The sequence below is a fragment of the Neltuma alba genome, unplaced genomic scaffold (genome assembly GCF_004799145.2).
Source record: "Neltuma alba isolate B1F8T4 unplaced genomic scaffold, ASM479914v2 tig00004713_pilon, whole genome shotgun sequence".
NCBI classification, from domain to species: Eukaryota; Viridiplantae; Streptophyta; class Magnoliopsida; order Fabales; family Fabaceae; genus Neltuma; species Neltuma alba.
Genome location: NW_021633832.1, coordinates 24,855 through 45,818, shown reverse-complemented (window position 1 = coordinate 45,818; position 20,964 = coordinate 24,855). Strand labels below are relative to the sequence as shown.

The window sequence follows — 20,964 nt, the reverse complement described above, 5'->3', positions numbered from 1 at the left end:
AGCTATTCCCTCCGTTTCTTATTATAAAAGACAAATAATCGAATTACGTTGATAAAAAAAACAGTTAAAATTAGTTAAGAACAATTAATATGTAAAAAGTATAACTTTTTTCCAAAAATACCCTCAATAGGAGAGAGAGCATAAGAGAGAACAATGATAAATTATTAAAAGAAAGAGAAGTGGGAATGAGAGAGAGTGTTAGTTGGAGATAATAAATATGGGTAAAATAGGAAATTAACACAAAAAAGTAGAGACAACTTTTAAGTGTCTCTTATATATAGGAACATGCCATAAGCATCAAATGTCTCTTATAATAAGGAACGGAGGGAGTAATAAATAACATTCGTTCTTTTATGAATCAACTATTCTTCTAGACCTATTTAAGGTAAATAAAGAAGAAATTTTTTGCGTCTTATTTATAGGGTATTAAGAGAAATTTTTTATACGAATGTATAATTTTACTCTTCATTTATTATTATGTTAACTTTGTTTATATGAGGTATAATGTATATTAAATAGAAATAACATTAAAAAATTATCAAATTTTAAATAAAAATTAATAAAGTTTAATGTTTTCTTTAGTCTGTATAAAGTATGTTGAAAGTAATTTATATAAAACCAAAGAAGTACTTTTCTCGTCCTACTCTCTTCTCCTGCGCAAAGTATAATAATTTGTCAACCAATTCCCACAAATCAAAGAATGTTAGTTACGTTATTAAATATGTTTTAAATTGATAAGATTTATGCATTTTATACTTATTAAATAATACAATTGGAAGAAAATAAAATTACTTTCCAAAAATACTTTTATTATTTGTCATCTAATCTCTCATCTCTATCTTTACATTTAAAATCCTCTCTCCTCCTTATAATAAGGGGTAAAAGTGAAAAACTATGATTAATTACCTTGTCAGATGTCAATCTCTTATATTTTGAATCATAATTCACTACTAAAAATAAGATTATTTTTGTCACATGTTTTTATTTGTTTTAAAAAACTGAAAAATCTAGGCCTTCAAACTCATTTAGTAAAAGGAAACAGATGGGTATGAGAGCCCAGACTCATCTATTTGAACGTAAGGAGTATGGGAGCTCATACTTGTCTGTTATGTTGTAATAGAAAAGTATGGGCTCTCCATACTTGTTTGTTTCTCTTTAAAATAGACAAACATTTTTTAATTCAAATTTTATTTTTGCTGCTCACAAATCCAAACATCTCCTAGAAATACGTCTTCTCCTCTCTTTGTGTACGGTCAGCTCTCTCACTTTTTTTTTTCTTCAGATTTCTACTTCTTTTCTCTGGCGCCAATGCCAATGACTAAACTTATCTTATTCCTTTCTGGCTAGCAGCTCGCCATCTTCTCTCCCCGCCCCCAATTCTTCTTCTCCCTCTCTTTCCCATTCTTCATCCACGCCATCTCACAACCAAGGGCAATGTTTTCTTCCACAAAAATTGCTATTCTTGTCTAGCTTAAGCTTATTCACAGCGCAAGGTAAGTGGTATGGGTGTTTGTGTCTCTTATATAATGTGAGTTTTTGGATGTTGAAAGTAACAAATATAATTGTTTATGGGTGTGTATGTTTTCTATTTAGATTAATTGTTAGTAAAAATTGCATTTAGGAATTATTCAACACTAATTGGGTTACATTTTGATGACTAAAAGGCTAAACTTGTTTAAACCTTAATACACATAAAGTGTTTGTGAAAATATCTAAGAGAGCAATTTGATTGGAATATAATAGTTAATTTGATTAACTGTCTGTCCCATCACAGACGAATTTATATGTTTAAAAATAGGGGTGAAAACAGGCCAGTCTAGACCTCATCCTTAACAGGCCCGGCTTGTGGTGAGGCTTTTTGGCCTGAGCCTGGCCTATGGCTTGTTAAGAGGTTTGTTTTTTTTAACAAATTTCAAATACACATAAATTAATTCAAAATCACAATAATTCAACCAAATTTATCTGAAATACAAACAGAAAATATGAAATTATCAAATTAACACAATTTGTAAAATGTGTCCCCTTAGGCCCAAAAAAAATCAAATATAAAAATTATTAGAAAACATAATTTTACTTTGATATAAAAATATCACTTCATCCCATCTACAGTATAAAAATTGATTGATGACTAGATCTAATTTAAATTATGAAACGTCTTTAATCCCCTTTATATTTTAAATTTATCATTTGTTCAAACTAATTTATTAACAAAATGATATTTGATCCTGTTATTACACATGGATGATTTTAAAAAAAATGTTACATTTATTATAATTTATTTATTTATTTAAATTAATTAAGCAACTACTATAATAAGAATTAGATTAAGCATATTCCCTCCAGTACATTTACAATTTTAACCTTAAAAAAACAAATAACAAGCCCTGGCCGCTTGACAGGCCTAATAGGTTTATTATCAGGCATGAGCCTGGCCTGATAAAGTAAACAAGTTTTCTAACAAGCTTGAGCCTGTTCTGATATATAAATAGGTCAAACCAGGCCACAGGCCACCTGGCCTATTCCCACCTCTATTTAAAAACAGATGAACATATAATTACTATCTATATCTCCTCTATTAATGTCTCTTTTGAAATAAACAAAAAAAATTTCAGAACAAACAAAAGTAACATATTTTTAGTAGTGATTTTATTCTAAATGACTTCCTCCATGTGAGTCTTTACAAGGAACTATTTTCAAGGTCCAAAATACTCCCTTTATTCCTTTTAGAAGGAATTTTTTGGTCCTTTTTATAAATTATAACACTATTGATATTGATGATTTAGCTGAGCATTAAATATTTTTTATATATGCTTATATTTAATGTTTAATAAATATAATGAGAGAGTAGAAATTAGTATAGTTAATAAATATGACATTAAAAATCACGTGAATTTTATAATAAATTTAAGAAAAAATTAATATGACAGTCCTTATAATTTTTTTCCTACTTATTCCATCCTTATTGTTTGCTGATTATTTATGGCAGTCCTTCCGTTAATGATATGGAAAACGTCGTTAGTTTAAGGTGAACCAGGCTGATGCAACCTGCCTAAGCACCGTCTTTCTCGTGGCCTGACCTGTAATACCTCCTCTCTCTCAGCTTCTCTCTCTCCCTCCTCCGCTCCATTTTCTTCCAAGCCAACGACATTGTCTCCACAAGCCAACTTCTTAGAATCTTATAAGACTGGCGACATGAATGAATTTAAAAAACAACCAGGATTATTATAATTAAGAAAAAAAGAAAGATGAACAGAGGCATTCAAGTCTAACCATTGCAAGTTTCTTACAAGTATTTCTAAGCTATGATTATGTGCATAAAAGTCATTGTCTTTCTCTTCTCCATTAGCCATTGTGAAAATGTGAAAATTTTTATCAATTTAATGTTCTATTTTTTTAGTATGAAGTGATTTACAGAGTGTGCTTAGTTAATTTACAAAGATTAAAATTTAATTATATTGATTATTTCTCATTCTTGTATTAAAAAATGCGTGTTATTTTCTCTGAAACCCTTAAAAGTTTAGACAAAACATTTGTTTTTTATACTCGGAGAAAGATTGTTTCTTATTAAAAAAAATAAAATCGGAGGTAATATCAGATTTTATGCTGTGAACTACTATTTTGTACATAAATCAAGGCATTTAATTTCGGAAACAACAAGGTTGAAAAGTAGTTGTACTAACTTGGTGAATCATATAACAAGTTGCTAATTTACACTATATATATTTTGAATTTTCATTTAGTTTTGATTATCGATAAATCCTTAGTCAAATCATGGGTGACGATCGCCTAACAAGTCTGGCAGTTCATTTTTGTTGCCATAGTCAAGGTTTAATTTAAAGCTCTGGAAAAAACAAATGAAAGCGGGCCTATCGTTTGATTCCCTTTTTTTGGGTAAGATTAGTAGTTTCTTCATGGCCCAACCTGCAGCAGATGGGCCCATAAGTCCTTTTTCTATGTGGGCTTATGCTCATGAAGCCCCCCATCTATGATCCACTTAAACATAAGCCGGTGTGTTTTTGTTTAAATACACGCACAATGACACAAATTAAAGTATTGTATGGTCCAGAATTAGGTTTTTTTTTTTGTGAAAAAAAAGGGTCATTAAAATTTTTAGTTCCTCAAATTTGTCTCAATTATCAATTTAATTTATGAAATTTAATTGTTATCGAATTTCATAACCATGCAAGATTAGTCCTTATGTAAAAGAAAAATAACACCATTCAAACCAATTATGCGCGATTGTGAAATTTTAGGGATTTAGATTGATGAAAATTAAATTTCATGAACCAATAAGTACTAAAATTACACAATATTTTGTTGAGTTTATGGTTTATAAAAAGGAACGAAGGAGTAGTGATGAATCTATGACAAACCAAGGTGCAGCGGAAGAACAATTGCGGCAAGCCTTTGAAAATGGAATAAAGATCGGACCGGCGCCAACATAGCATAACACGTACCTTCACATTTCTATATCATGACACTATATATATATATATATATATAAGCATATAGTTTAAGATTCAAATAAAAATGAAACGACAAAAATTACAGTCTCACGACATAACGTAACAGAAATCGAACAAAAGATGACGAGAATAATTGAAATGATTCAGATCATCTTCTCCGGCCAACTTGGGCCAGAGCGAGCAAAACATGAAACTAAGAGGATCCGTCTTGATATGATTTAGTTGATTAGGATTCAATGAACGGAATCTTCTGTGGCAGTGGCCGGAACCCTAGTTCAAGACTCGCCTGCCATATTTTCTCAACACTGAACATCACTTCTCCGCACTCATTTACGTCCCAACCCTTCAAGCCATGCAATATTCCAGCAATACGCCATGCACTCATCACCCTTCTTGGCAACCAGTTCTGTGACATATATAGTGAAACTTATTAATTCACTTCTTCCTTAGAAACCCCCCAAAAAAAAAGTGTTGTGTGGGTAACTGACCTCACAAGAGTGTAAATTTTGAAAAGAAGAGGGAGCTATCATAGCAGGTGTGGTGAGATAAAAACAGTCTTTGCGCAATTCCTTTAGAGGTAATTGGGTCAATGGTATGAACAACGATCCTTTTGGTGCCTTCATTTGTTGATTCGCCTTCCATTTCTCGCCTACTAACCATATCTGAATCAATTTGCAACATAATATTATACTGATGTTAGATTACCATATCAATAATTGAGGAGTGCGATGATGTTAGGTTCAAAAATGAGTTTAATTACTTTTGCAGTGTCCGATGTCGAATGGACCAAATTCTTTCTCAACTCAGGTCTGCTTATCCTTAATTGATGATTCTCAAAGCTGTCTTTGCATGTTGTTATTACCTGCAGGAAAGAACTGATTAATTTCAGATCCTGATTATATGACATATATATAATAAGTTAGATTTAGCTAAGATGAGTGGATTGTTGCCTCCAATATACTACCTCCAATTCCTAATATAAAAGCTAGTTTGACTTTCAATTTGGTCCTAAATATAAAATCTCAATCCATTCATCTCTTGTATTTATTCATTTTGCCTAAAGTAATCCTTGTAATAGTTGTACATATTAAATGTTTCATCAAATGATAATTTTGGTCAATACACATTATTAGCAAGGGTATTTTAGGAAAGACAACACCTATTTATTACAAATAACTAACTTAACAAACTTTCTTAATCTACTCAAATTAGTCAACTAGCTTCTATATTAAGGACTAAGCTAGTAGTAAATTATAAAATCTTTTGCTCGAATCAACATTACACATTAAAAAAAAGTTAGGCAATTATATAAGTAAAATTGAACATACCTTGATATTTCTTTGACATAAAGCAGTTGCAATAGCAAGAGAAACCTTGGTGCAAGAACCACAAAGAACCACTTGACTTGTTTGTTTTGGAATGCTATTAAGAACTATAGCAACCACTAAGCTACTTCCATCCACAATCTTCACCTTTAGCTGGGGGTACCTTTGTATGTAAATCTCTCCACATTTGTTAAGCTCCTCTCCCTTTACATCCACACATATTCAAGTCATTAATTAGAGTGAGAGTATATTCAATTAATTAAGCTTTAAATAGATTTTTCAAAAAAATTGAAACTTGCCTGATTTAGAAGACCAAGACTCAGGACCTTAACCCCACTCAACTCTGCGTCCAGTATCGCTTCTTCTATCAGTTGATTCAATGTCTCTCTTTGGCTCTTGGAAATATACTATAAAAGGATTTTTAATTAATTAAACATCAAATAATTGGCTTTAACTTGTTTTTTCTAAGAAAATGAACTGGATAATTAAATGATTAATAATAATAGTCCATACCTGTGCGAAGAATCTTGGAATAACCCATGATTGCACGGTGAGATTTTGGAATGTGTTGCTCTCCAGAACAAATGTTCGGCCATAAAAGCAGGTCATGATAGAAGACCAAAGAGTGAAAGGCCACATCAAGAAGAAATACCATTTCGAAGTGTGGGGTTTGGAGGCTAAAGAAGCAAATCCTAAACGAAGATGGTAGATGGAATCTGGAGTTGTGAGGTGTGTTAGGTGCACAACATGTGGCGAGGTTTCTGTTCGCTTCAATGATGTTTCATATGTTATCTCTGTGGATTTGTCCACAGTTCCATAAATGTAGTCATATATTGGCATGAAAAGACTGTAATTGGATCGAAATTGAGTGTGATGCAAAGAGTGGAACCTATCGATCACACAAATAAAGAATCAAATCAGCTGATGATCAATTAACTAAATTATTGTTAATTATATTCTTCTATTGTGAAATATACTGCTATGTTCACTAAAAAATACATGACCTTGTGAGTGATTTTCACAATATATTTTATAGAAGAATATTCATGACATTTTACGAGATGAAAGTTAGGAATCCAAAAGTAACATAGGAAAGGGGTGGAATTAAATCAAGATTAAAATTATTACAGAAAGATTAGTATGTCCAGTGGAAATTGATATTAGTATTCAAAAGAGTTAGAGAAGAAGTTGATAATCATGGAGTGAGGTTGAATAAGGAGCATGGGTCAGAGCTGCCCAGGGAATGGAGAGGGATGAGTCTCTCTCTATGTCGTGGTTTGAACTGCCACGTGTGTATGTTGTGTTGGATGTGTGTATTATAAGAAATAAATAAATTATAAGAAATAAATGATTAATACATCAAGAAATAAGAAAGAATGAGATTATCAATTCAAAACTATTAAATTAAACTTTATATTTAGCCATTTAGGAGTATGCACTTTCCATGAACATCGGGCCTTTTTTTTTTTTTTGGTTAGACAAGTCCTTTCAATCCCAAGATATTAACCTAATTGGAAAAACTCTTGAATTCATAAATCCCATCACTTAATATTTTGTAATTAACATGATATTATATGTGGGATATATAAACCCACGAAGCTTTTATATGATTACCCTATAATGAAATGACATGACATGATTTCGATTCATTATCAAAGCAAAGCAGTTGGAAATTAAATTACTATGCACTTTCACAGCAGCTCCCAGCTGGTACCACTACTACGTGCACGTAAGGCTGTCGAGAAGCAGACTGCAGACCTAACTTGCCTTCTAATGTTTTGATGAGAGCCAATTATATTTTTTATTTAATGACATCCAAGCCGTCTAGAAAGCACCCTTATAATAAAGTTTGAAAAGGCTAATTACTTGTCTTTCTCTATTTTTTATTGATCCAAAATGTGTTAGTTTTTAATGGATTGTTGCGTTTTTTTTTTAGAATAATTATGTCTTTTCTCTCTCTGCTCCCAAGAGAAGTATGTACATCCTCATGATGCACATCTTGTCTAGTAGCAGACGTACGTTTTGTGATTTACATTTTAAGTTTTAATATAAATAATCAATCTGTTAAAAGTAATTATTTTCATGTGAAGGACCATATGCACATGATTAGGTATCTCATTAATTTTGAAAAGACATCTCCTAGTAATAATGTTGAAAAGACATATGTTCAATATCTCAATGATAAACATCCCCAGTCTTAGCTTGCTGCAATTCAACTATTAAATGATTGGGGATTCAAAATTGTTAGGTTTTGATGAGCATGAAAAATAATAATTATGATTATTTTATATGTCAAAGATTTCAAAATATAAAATCGTGTATAAGAGGTACGAAAAACACATTTTCAATATATATAGGGGTGTGCATAAACCAAATTAGACCAAGTTAATCACTAACCCAACCTTTGGTTTAGATAAGACCTTCGGCCAAAAAAAAAAACAGCTTGTGGTTCGGTCTAGTCTAGCTCTAACTTAAGATCGGATTAGACTAAACTTGATTCATTGAACTACTTGGACTGGTTCTAGGTAGTCTAAAACCTCAATTTATATCAAATTGGAAGAACAATTATTGGGGGGGAGAGAGAGAGAAGGAACTTACGAGGGGGTGTACATGATATACTTTAAGAAAGGGAAGAAGGTGAAGAGAGAGTTAGGGATGAGCTCCAAGTTGCAGTGACCCAAGTTGTTCATGAAGTCAATGTATGTAAGATAACCTGCATATGATACTATGGATGCCGTCCTTGTTATCACCGTCGTATACATTGGGATTGCGAATAAATAAAGTATGCTATGTGCTCTGCAAATGGGTGTATCACAGCTGTCCAACCAACCAAAAAAGGTCATATTTATGATAATAACTCACACACATATACATACCCACACATATAGAATTGATGAGAATGAAATAGATGTGAGAAAGTAATTAAAGATGATGAAAACATATATCCATACAAGTGATGGGCTCGGTGATGATGGAGGAATGGTGGTGAGAATGGTAGCGAGAGTAAAGAAAATGGTGATGAAGAGCTCTGTGCAACCAGTAGTACAGAAACTCCACAGGTCCTGCATGTAGAACTGCTGTGATAATCACTCCATCCGCTCTCCAGAATGGCATATTAGAAGCCTCTGGTACTAACATATACACAATGTAAGACGAAAGTGCATTTAACACTATTAGGTCATCCCTGCAAAAATCAATTAAAAAAACAAGAATTATGGGATAAACTTGGCCTAATTAGGTACAATAACTTCCATCTGAGTCTATGTGATTGTAGAAAAGTTCAAAAAGTTAACCTTCATTTAAAATCTTTTACATCACTTAATCCGAATTACTGTTCAAATCAAGTGGAAACCTCATAGCATTTCGTACCATTCAATGTGAGAATTTAGATGTTTTGTATTATCATGTCTTTTTTTTATAGCATCGTAGTCTAGTGACATGAGAGCTTTTTAATGAGTAAGAGGTTTTAGGTTTGGTCCCATTTGTAATCTCAAACCATTAGTTTTCACCCATTTAATTAAAAAATATTATCCCGTCTCTGTTGATGTGAAAAGGGTGGAGAGCTATATAATGACATGATTTTGAGATAGGAATATAATGATCTATTTCCTCTCTCAGGTAATTAAAAAAGCACAGACTAAATAAATCTTCGTGTTGCTAAAGGCTCTCGTGGGAGCATGGGACACTAATTTAATTCGAGGTTTGGCAGAAATTAATATAAAGCATAGAGATCGGGAGACACACTTAAAACCGAGGGCTCCATGCACGGTGTATGTAAGGTGTGGACCCTATGGATTCACAGCAATGAGTTATAGAGACCTTCAGTAATAATTACCAAAACATAAGAAGGATGGGAAAATAAAAATACATAGAAAATGTAAGACTCACATTTCAAGAGATATTGTTAAAATTAACTGTGTGAGTATGAGGGTGGGAAATTCACATATAATACTAAAAAAATACTGAATTACGGACAGAATTTCATTGTCAAATCATTTTAACGATAAAATTTCATCACCAATCAATTAGTGACATTAATTAGAAAATTTCGTTGCTAATTCATTATTTGTTTTAGTAGAATTAGAGATCATGCAAAAAAAACATAAATTAAAGATAAAAATAAAAGTAATCAATCACAACTATTTAAATTGGGTTCTAACTCACATCCTTTCAGCATTTTTTTTAATTATTCAAATTAATTTTTTGGAGCTAAGTATCTTTTTCATTTAAGAAAAGCTCAAATTTTTCACAATGCACGAACTTTCATTTGACCCCACCAAATTTATTATTCACTAACAGACGGGTTCAGGTAGTAATTAAGAATCCATTCAAATGTCATTCATGAACAACTCTGGAAGCTACTAACTCTCTGATTCTATTTACAAGCTTTAAAATTTGGGTAGAAGTATGATCTATTTTATAAATTTAATTTGAGTTTATCTTAATATTTAATATTTTTTTTAAATATTACCCTTAATTATTTTTCTCTTATCACATTCCCTACACATTCTCTTTCATCCTTTTCCTCATTTATTATAAAGGTATATTTAAAAATAAAAGTATATTTTTAATCTATTTATTATTTTTAACTAAGTTTAACTAATTATTTTTATCTGTAACCCATTTAGTGAGCTACAATTAAAGCAACAACACACACACACACTGATAGATCCTTAGGTTATCATCAATAAGTGATGAAACCCAAGCAACAAATATTTTATATATATATATACTCTTCCGGTATTAAAGACCAATTTGTTATTTGATCCTAATTATAAGACCAATATTCCTCTTATATTTAATTTTTACGATAATCCTTTAATAATGATAGTTTAATAACTATAATTAGCAAGATATAGATAACAACACTTATATATAAATATACCATAACTATTATTTATAATAAGTCAATTGATAATTAGGACAGATATATATATATATCTAAGAATGATGAAGAAGAAGAAGATGGTTAATCACCAGTTGTTTCTCTATCAACTTGTTCGAAATCGAGGCTCTTGTCAACGATTCTGTTTTTGCCTTTGGCAGTTTGATAACGAGAAAAAGAAACCCAAAGCTGATCATGAAGCATCCTCACCAAAATATATGGAAATATCAGAAAGTATCCAACGTCCCTCTCATTTCCCTCCTTCGTTATCATTTTGTAACTGCTGTGTGCCACCCACGGTGCCAGCAACAACCACTTCCATCATATTAAAAAAACCATGAAATTAAACATACATGTCAGCCAAACATTTCTGCGTGGAAATGAATAACATAATAGCAGGAAACCTTGAATAGACACACACACACACACACAGAAAACCTTAAAGTCTCCGAGAGGTTTCCATGGCCAATTGGTCAGAATGCCTGGGTTCGTCGCCATTTTTGGAGAACACTGAGGTGGTCAAATGATTCGAGAGATCAGAAAGATAGATACGTAGAAGACAACGTTGCTGCTCTGTGTACCAAGTCGGGCATACGGTTAGCCATTTATAAACGCACAAGTTTGTGTGGGTAGTATCTGTACGATCCATGTTGAGAGAAATAGCGCTGTATACTCCCTCCCGTCCTTATTCCTAACTAATTTACAAATAACGAATAATTAATTAAAGTTTGTTAAAAATAATAAACAGGTCAAAAATATAATTTTTTTAATATATCCTTATAATAAATAAAAAATATAATGAAAGAGAATATATGAAAAAATGTGATAAAAAGGTATGGCAAATGAGAAAAAACAAATAATTAAAGATAAAATTTTTTTAAAAATGCCATAAATATTTAGACAACTCAAAATTGAAACTTATAAATTGGATCACACTCTTTTCTAAATCTAAAACTTATAAATAGGAGTATTGATTAATGAGATAATGATATTTATTTCTTTTGACAAATTTTAACTAATTATTCTTAATTAATAAGGAAATGAGCTCCAGATGCCTAATGTTAATCTAAAATGAAATGTTCCTCGTGCATTGTAATGCATATATCTTGTGCAGAACAACGGTTACGTGTATTCATATACTGGGATTTCACTAATACTGGGATTATTACATAAGTATGGAGAGTGGGAGATGTTTAATTCCATTATTAATTAGTGTTAGTATAGATGTGGTCCTGAATAAATAAAATCATTCAATAACGCCGACCCACCAGGAGTAATGGAGCCAGATATTTCGGTTTCTTCGTGGGCCCGACGGATTTCATGGTGAATTAACCTATTGGACCACTTTTTTTTTTTTTGCCATTATAGGACCATTTTATTTTATGAACTTTAAATTTTCAAACAACCTAATGCGTTGACAGGGTCACTGTGCCTCTACCATAAACAAGTGACAGTGTCGTGCCAAATTATTGTCCAAGAAAGTTGTGATTATAATGTTTGTGTCTGTCCATTTTCATGGCGTCGAATTTTCTGTGACCTTTGTGACATTTCACACTCCCCCTTCTTATAAATATAAAAGCTAATATTAGGATTTATCTTTATTATCAATATAAGATATCAATTCACTTAATTATCTTTAAATTTATAATTTTTTTTAAACTCTCTCTATTGATTGTGCATCAGTGCATATTAAAAGGGATTTTCATTAAAAGATACAAATGATTAAAACTGGTATCTTAAAAAAATCAATACATTTTTTTAAAAAAAAAGTTAGCCTTATTAATTTTCTTAATCTCGATAAAACAATTATATAGCTCCCAGCCTCCTACGTTTAGGACTGCAGATAGTCGTTTTTTTTTCTTTTTTTAGTTTTAGAAAGTACTATAAAATATTTTTAGATATACCCTTAATTAATGATTTTTCCTAATTCCTAATAAAAAAAAATTAACCATGGTGCATTTGGAAAGAAGGAAAAGAAACTAGATACATATACACGGACAAGAAACCTCCTTACTTTTCGTGAATTTGTGACGGGGTACTTCTTAGGGACCTGGAGAGTGTTCTTTCTCAGACATTTATATACTCCCTCCCCCCTGCTCCTAATATAATACCGCTATGTATTGTTGTTAAACTTACAAATTGAATCTTTGAATTTAATATTTTTATTTTTCAGCTTGTAAAAACATGTTGATTTATTTTTAAACTTATACTAACTATAAATTCGGTTAAACTTGTAAGTTCACTCACCGGGTTTATCGTTTTTACATTTTTAATTTATAAAATCATGTCAACTTTCTTTTAAACTCATGCTAAATCTTATAATTTAATTATATTTAGTGACTTTACATATGGATTTCATAAAAATTTGTTTGTTGAATATAATAAATTATGAATGTTGATGGATTTAATTTCAATTATTTGGATTTAAAATATATTTAAATGAAATTATTGTCACTTTTTATATTTTAATTATTTAAGTATAATTTTTAATAGTAATTCATTAATAAAAGTAAACTCTTGCGAATTTATAATTTAAGTTTACATCTCTATTACTAGTTTGGTTAAACTCACGTGTTTGACAACCTTGCCACTGTATTCTTTCTAATTTTAATTCTACTGCATACAATAAATAAAATAAGTGAGAAAAATGTACAACATATTTTTATTTTCAATAGCCTTTATTATTGAGGGCAATGTGAAAAATTTTATCAATTTAATGTGTTATTTTTAGTATGAAGTGATTTACTGAGTGGTACTTAATTAATTTACAAAGATTAAAATTTAATTAAATTGATTATTTCTTATTCTTGTATAAAAATGTGTGTCATTTTGCCTAAACAACCCATCTTTTAATGAAGATATTAAATGGGAAGACTGTGTGAAAAAATAATGATGATATTTAGAGGGTAATACTCCGGTCTAATTATAAGACCATTGACTTATTTGAGAGATTAAGGAAGTAAGTTAAGTTGGTTATTTATAATAAATAAGTGTTGTCATTCCTAAAATATCCTTACTAATAAGTATATTGGCTAAAACTATCATTATTAGAAGGATTATCTTGGAAAAAAATGCATAAATATAAGAGACAAATGGATTGGGGTCTATAATTAGGACCAAATAAAAAGTCAAATGGGGTTTTATAATAAGGACCGGAGGAGTATTTAACAAATATTAAATTGGGGGGGAATTGAGGTTCTCTATTTAGTATTCCCTCCATCTCTTTTATAAAAAATTTTGAATTTTATTACACAAATCAAAAGTTAGTTAAAGATAATAAGTAAATAAAAATGGTGGTGGAGAGAGACAATGATTTTAAAAAATAAGATAATAAATATATGAGTATTAAAATAAATAATTAATGAAAACAGAACAGGAATTTGCTACAAAAGTTATAAATATTATTTATATTTAGAAAAAAAGGGATGATAATTATCACTTATAAAAAAAGACAGAAGGAATATTAAAACAAATCTTTAAACTAAATTTTATATTTATGGAGCTGCAGATCACTGTGGTATGGGAGGAATGGTACCAAATGAATAGCTGAGTGGGTCACCATCCTCCATGTTGACTTTCTTGCAGAAGGACCCCCAGTACTATCTCGGTATCAATTACTGACGTGGGAGAAAGATCAGGAATTGGTTGATTTCTGTGGGTTGCTGGCTTGATTTTTTGTGTTAGTCTTTTTCTTTTAATATTGTTTTGACTTTACTTTGTTTTTTCCCTTCTGATTTTCAGTTTTATTGGTGTTTGTAAGTTCTATTTGACTTTGAATGAGATATACAGTACTATTCAGCTTAGAGGGATTAACACCATATTACTATAAAGCAGTTTTTATTTAAAAAAAATTGTGTTTCATTCATTTTAGTGAGAGTAACTAATATATATGTTGATCCTAAAATGTCACTAACAAGTAAAAATTAACCTGTGTTTCAAAAGATACAAATAATCAAATTATTTAAATAAAAAATTGGTTAAAATTAATTAAAGACACTAAGTCATAAATACAACTTATTTTCTAAAATCTCTCTGTTCGAAATATTTTTAATTATTATTTTAAATTGTATACCAAACTATCCCTTTCTCCTTTGGTTATATTTACAAGTGAAAGGTAGAATTTTTTTAATATATTTATAAGTTACATCACCATAATTTTACATGAATATATAATTTTATTCTTTATTTGTTATTGTACATATTCTTGTTTTCCTAAAAAATATATGTGTTCAATAAAATAAAGTTAAAAATTATTAAACTTTAACTCAAAGGTAATAAAATTTAAAAATTTTCTCATTTAAGTGAAACATACTCAAAAGGCAAAATGATTTATAAGATCGTGCGAATTGATCAAGAACGTAACACGCACAAATCCCATTAAATGTTATCTCCCACCTACCCTATCCAATCCAGCGGTTCCCACGTCCGAAGCCAATCAATTTCAGTCGGCATTCATTGGGACTTTAAAATACCCCTATGATCATAATGTGTTACTAATCAATGACTTCACCCGCATGTTTAGACTGGGGATTTGGATGAAGGTATTGAGCTCTTCATCCTAATCACAAGACACTTGAATGTTTTATTTTAGTCATTCGTACAAAAATCCTAATATTATTTATTAATAAAATATTCTTAAATCCTAACATATTAAATTTAATTTTTAAAAAACTGTGGTTATTACGAAAAAAAATCATAGTATGATGTTAGGGTTAAATAACCAAAAATATATTTTTTAAATTAAGAAACCAAAATAAAACTTTGTATAAAATTAAATGACCAAATATATAATTTAATTAGTTCTTTCGAAATAATCCACATTGTCTGGAGGGCAACATTCATCCATTTTAATACATGAAGGGAAATTAAGCCTTATATTCATGGGTAAAAGTAGGCTAGAATCATTATCAAGAGCCTACAGTATGACCTAATTTGAGACTCATGCCTTAACCCTAAGTTCTATATTCTATTATTTGCATATAGACTTGACCATTTCATTCATCAGCCGTTCGCCTCTTCTTCTCTTTTCTTCGATCGCTGAAGACGGCAACACCAGATCACTCCTTCTTCTCTCTAATTGCGGCATTCGGTGAGCACAGTAACTGTTATAAGTTTACTTCGGTGATACATAGATGAAATATAATCTCACTAGAAGGTATTTATCGTGGAATATGCTTCTTAATGTTATTGACTTTATTCATTTTGTAGGAGTCATCCAATTAATTAAAAAATTATATTAAAGTCTTTTATTATTTCTGCGACCATGATGAGTTTTTATGATTATTTTTATTACTATTATAAAAAAAAATCATCTTATGTATATAAGTGTAAACTTGTAATTGTATTAGGTTTTTATGAGATATTATAAGGAAATGAAAGTTTGTTATTTTATTCTAAATTTAAATTATATTTATTTAAATAATTAAATCATTTTGTGGGTTCAAAGTCTATTTAAGACATAAACATAAACTTCTAAATATGTTTGAAGGGCATGTGACCTTGTTCGCTTAGGTTTTTAAGTAGATTTTTTTAAAAAAAGTTTCAATCCATATCATTTCTTTTGGAATCTCATATTAGAGGATTAAACCTTAAAAACTTATATACAGGCATAAGCTCATATTCAAGCCTTAGATCTTTGTTTCAAACTTAGACTTATTTGGCTAAAATTTAGGATCAAGTTGCAAATTTAATTTGTCCAAGAAATGTCACTTAACACAGAGTACTCAAAAGTTTTTTGGTATACAAATTTTCTCCCAAAAATATTTAGTATGTTAAGCACAATAACAATTAATTTAAGATACTAAATGACATTGAAAAAATATCTTATGGTGCTAGAATTTTTTTTTAAAAAAAAGAAAATGTTCCCCCCTATGTTGTCTCAAAACGATGTGGTTTTGAGGGTAAAGATTGGCAACAGATGATAAGAAATTAAGAGGATGTTTGGAACATCTCATAATCACTTTTGTATAAATTGAAACAAATTTTTTTATATATTTACTTCGTGTATTTTAAAACACTTCTAAAATTATTTTATTCTTATTCAAACATCTCTTAAGAGCAGAGGAGAAAAGCCACGTCCGAGAGAATGTAACAAGTCCTCGAGATGACAAGATGATGGAGAATTAGAACTGCTTCTAAAAGGACCTTGCCGACAGACAGAACCAATTAGAAATTTTCGAAACCGAACTTTTTCACATTAAAAAAAGAACTTATTTTCACCTGTCATCCCACTGTTGATCACCATAGAAACTTTTTTATTAGCGGATTGCTTATTGGATAAAAAGCCTAATAACATCAGTTTTCACAGTTAAGCATTAATGAGAAATTATTGGACTTCCAACGACTACCAACCAGCTAAATTCGATCAGCCACGCATTAATTAATTTGCCTGTGATTCTGTGCCATGTGGTACGGCCCTCCGAGCCTTCAGCTCTAACTTTATCAGCCGGCGGCACATAAATACAGTTAGTCTAAAAAGTTTTAGGTAATTGTAAGAAATTCAATTTTTTTTCAAGTTATGTTATTACAAATCATCTCAAATTATTTTACCATAATCAATACTCCCTTCATCCCTTTTTATAAATAATAATTACCATTTTTTCTTATCTCTAAATATAAATAACATTTATAAGTTGTTTTAAATTTTACCCATATTAATTATTTATTTTAATACTCAATATATTTATTATCTTATTTTCTAAACCATCGTCTTTTTTATTACACATTCTTTCTCTTTCATAACTCTATTATAATAATTTTTTCATTCTCTTTCTAATACCCTCTCTCTTGTATAAATAAAGGTATTTTTTAAAAAAAATTCAATTTTTATATATTTATTGTCTTTAATTTATTTTTTGATTTGCATGATGGAGTCCGAGAATAATTTTGTTAGACGTGGGAAGAGTGTCTTTATAAATTAATGGTGTTTTGGTTAAAAATTCATATAGATGTTGTGCATTAGTAACGAAAGTAGTTTTCGTTGACAGCTAATAAATAACTTTGGTTCTTTTATGAATCAACCACTCTTGTCCCATACCCTCTCCTTCCTTCCAAACTATTCCCTCCCTCACTTGTTATGAGATCTTTTTAACTAAATTACGTAGTTTAAAAAAATAATTAAAATTAGTTAAAAACAATTAATATGTAGCAAATGTACTTTTTTTTCTAGATATACCCCTATATATAAATGGATAAATGTGATAGAGTAATAGTGAGATAAATGAAAAAAGAGAATGTATTAAATTTATTAAATTAGGGGTAAAATAGGTAATAATGTATTAAGTATTCAGAAAAACTCAACAAGGATCTTATAAAAAGGGATAGACCCATTCAAAAAATTAGATCTTATAATAAGCAACGGAGTAGTATAAGAGTGATTTGTTAATCAATTCGCACAAATTAAAAAATATTAGTTAAGTCACTAGTTGTGTTTTAAATTGATAAGATTTATCTATTTTATTCTTATTAAATAATATGATTGGAAGATAATAAAATTACTTTCCAAATGTACTTTCTGTCTGTCATATGATCTCTCCTCTCTATTTTTAACATCTAAAACTCTCTCTCCTCCTTGTAACTATTGGTAAAAGTAAAAAACTATTATTAATTACCTTATCAAATGTCAATCTCTTATATTTTGAACCATAATGTTATTCTAGAGGACTTCCTATATATTTTGAACTGAAGGGAATATATATAAGGTATTTTTAAGGCCCAACATTCTCCCTCTATCCCTTTTAGAAGGAATTTTTTTTTCCTTTGTATAAGTTATAATACTATTAATATTGATGGTTTAAGTGAGCATTAAATATTTTATATATATATGATCATATTTCATATTTAATAAAGGTAATGAGCGAGTAGAAATTAATGTGATATTAAAATTTAGTGTAGTTGATGATGATGACATTGAAAATCATATGAATTTTAATTTACGACAAATTTAATATATTTAACTATCTTTATTTGTACGTATGTGTATATATAGGATCGTAGAAGTACAATTTAATTTTAATGTTAAATTATGTAGTTTAGACCAAGGATACGTTAAATCACATTCAATATTAGTGGTATACATAAACAACAATAATAATATATGATTGATAGTATATTGTAGTTTAGACCAAGAATACGCTAAATCACATTCAATATTAGTGGTGTGTGTGTGTGTATAACAATAATAATATATGATTTTTTTTACCAAAATAATAATATATGATTGATAGTATATAGTACTCCCTCCGTTCTTTATTATAAGAGACAAATAACTAAATTACGTTGATCAAAAAAACAGTTAAAATTAGTTGAGGACAATTAATGTGTAAAAAGTATAATATTTTTTTCAACAATGCCCCCATTAATAAGGAGAGAAAGAGTATGAGAGAGAACAATTAAATTATTAAAAGAAAGAGAAGTGGGAGGGCGAGAGAGTATGAGTTAGAGACAAAATAAATACGGGTAAAATAGGAAATCAATACAAAAAATAAAGACAACTTTTAAGTGTCTCTTATATATGAAACATACCATAAGCATCAAATGTCTCTTATAATAAGGAACGGAGGGAGCAGTAAATAATAATTAGAATATGAGTCTCATGCTTCACACGAAATTTAATTTTATGTGAATATCACTTATAAATCTGCTATCATATGCACATATAGATATACAAGTGCCATATATTAATGATTGCTTGATATTTCATAAAAAGAAGAGATGATGATTCATGTCCTGCACTGATTGTTCTAGCAGGTCGGCTGGAACAGCTCATTTCTGATTGAGCAGATACGTGTATAGAGACAATAAAATGTCCACTAAATAATTAAAAGTGATAGCGACCAATTAGAATTAAATTCACAAGCCTTTGATTTTTGCATCATATAATTAATACAACTCCATGCTAAATTTATTATTGGATTAATTATTTCTCTGTATGTACGTCTTTCAAGAAAATTTTAGGTACTCATATTTAGTATATGATAATATTTAGAACAAGATTACTTCTAATAAAGATAATAAAAAAATTATAATGTGTCTTTATTCTATATTTGCTGGGAAAAAATCAGGCATTTTCACTCACATGTGACATGCTACCGATCTCAAAGAGGCATGTTAGTTTTTTTTTTAAATAAAAAACTTATTGTTGGCTAGGTATAATATGGTGTGTGTGTGTGTGTGTGTTATAAATAATTGCATTTCTGAACTAAATGTTGGATTTTTTAACTAAAGAATAATTAGGGAAAAAGTAATTTTATGCACACTTTTTTTCCTTTATGTTTTTTGGTCAAATTAAAATGTATTTTTAAATCATCTAACTTGCTTTGGCCTTTGGTGATGTTTTTAATCATTTAACGTTACTTCCAACTAGTTTCACGTCCATCCCTTAACTTCATCTAGTTGTAGTTGGCAAAAAAAAAAAAAAACTTAATCTAGTTTTAATTGAATTTCTCAACAATTTCTTAAGTTTCAATTTCATTCGTAATTTTATTTACTTCCAATTTAATTGCATATTATTTTTTGAAGTTTCACTCACATTCTTTATGTTCGCTTGTTTTCTTTTTCTTTTTTTATTTTTTGAAAAATATATTGTAGTCGTATAAAATTATTTTAAAATGTTCATATAGTTCAGAATTTACTTTTATGTATATATAATTCAAAATTAGTCATGAAATCTATTATAAAAAATGATACTGTTCCCAAGAAAACGACCATTCTCACTTTATACTAATAATAGGATTCTTGGAGGCACTTTATACAAAAGTACATATCTTATTAATGTTTTAAATTTAAATGGATCAAACGCGTTAATTTATAATTTATTTGGACTGATTTGATTATAAATGAATTGTGATCAAACACATGACAATTAATATATAATTTTAAAATTATATGTACTTATATATATTTAAAATTTTAACAATCACAAATGTGTGTAATTATTAATTTTAGTTTATATTCAAAAAAAAATGTTATGCTCCCCTTGTTGTAACAAGGGCACATTCCCTGTGTTGCCGAGGATAGCTTTTTTCTAAAAAAATATTAATTTCTTTGTTAAATGTCATTTATTTTATTTTTTTACAATTAAAAATATTTAACTAATTAAATTAAGCAACCTCATGTAATTAATGGATAAATAAAGACGATTTTAAAATTATAATAGTATTGACAAATTTTAACTGAATTTCCTAATGTGCATAGAATTCTTAATAAGTATTTGCAATAAAAATAACTAAATGGAAGAGAGTATTAATTAACATATGAAGAATGATTAAGAACAACCGTTTTTGTGTTA

At 29.4% G+C, this 20,964-nt stretch overlaps 1 pseudogene; it reads right to left on the bottom strand.

Annotated features, from left to right (window-relative positions):
* Positions 1-4,545: 4,545 nt before the first annotated feature.
* Positions 4,546-11,186, bottom strand: LOC114745572 (very-long-chain aldehyde decarbonylase CER1-like; annotated as a pseudogene).
* Positions 11,187-20,964: the final 9,778 nt, after the last annotated feature.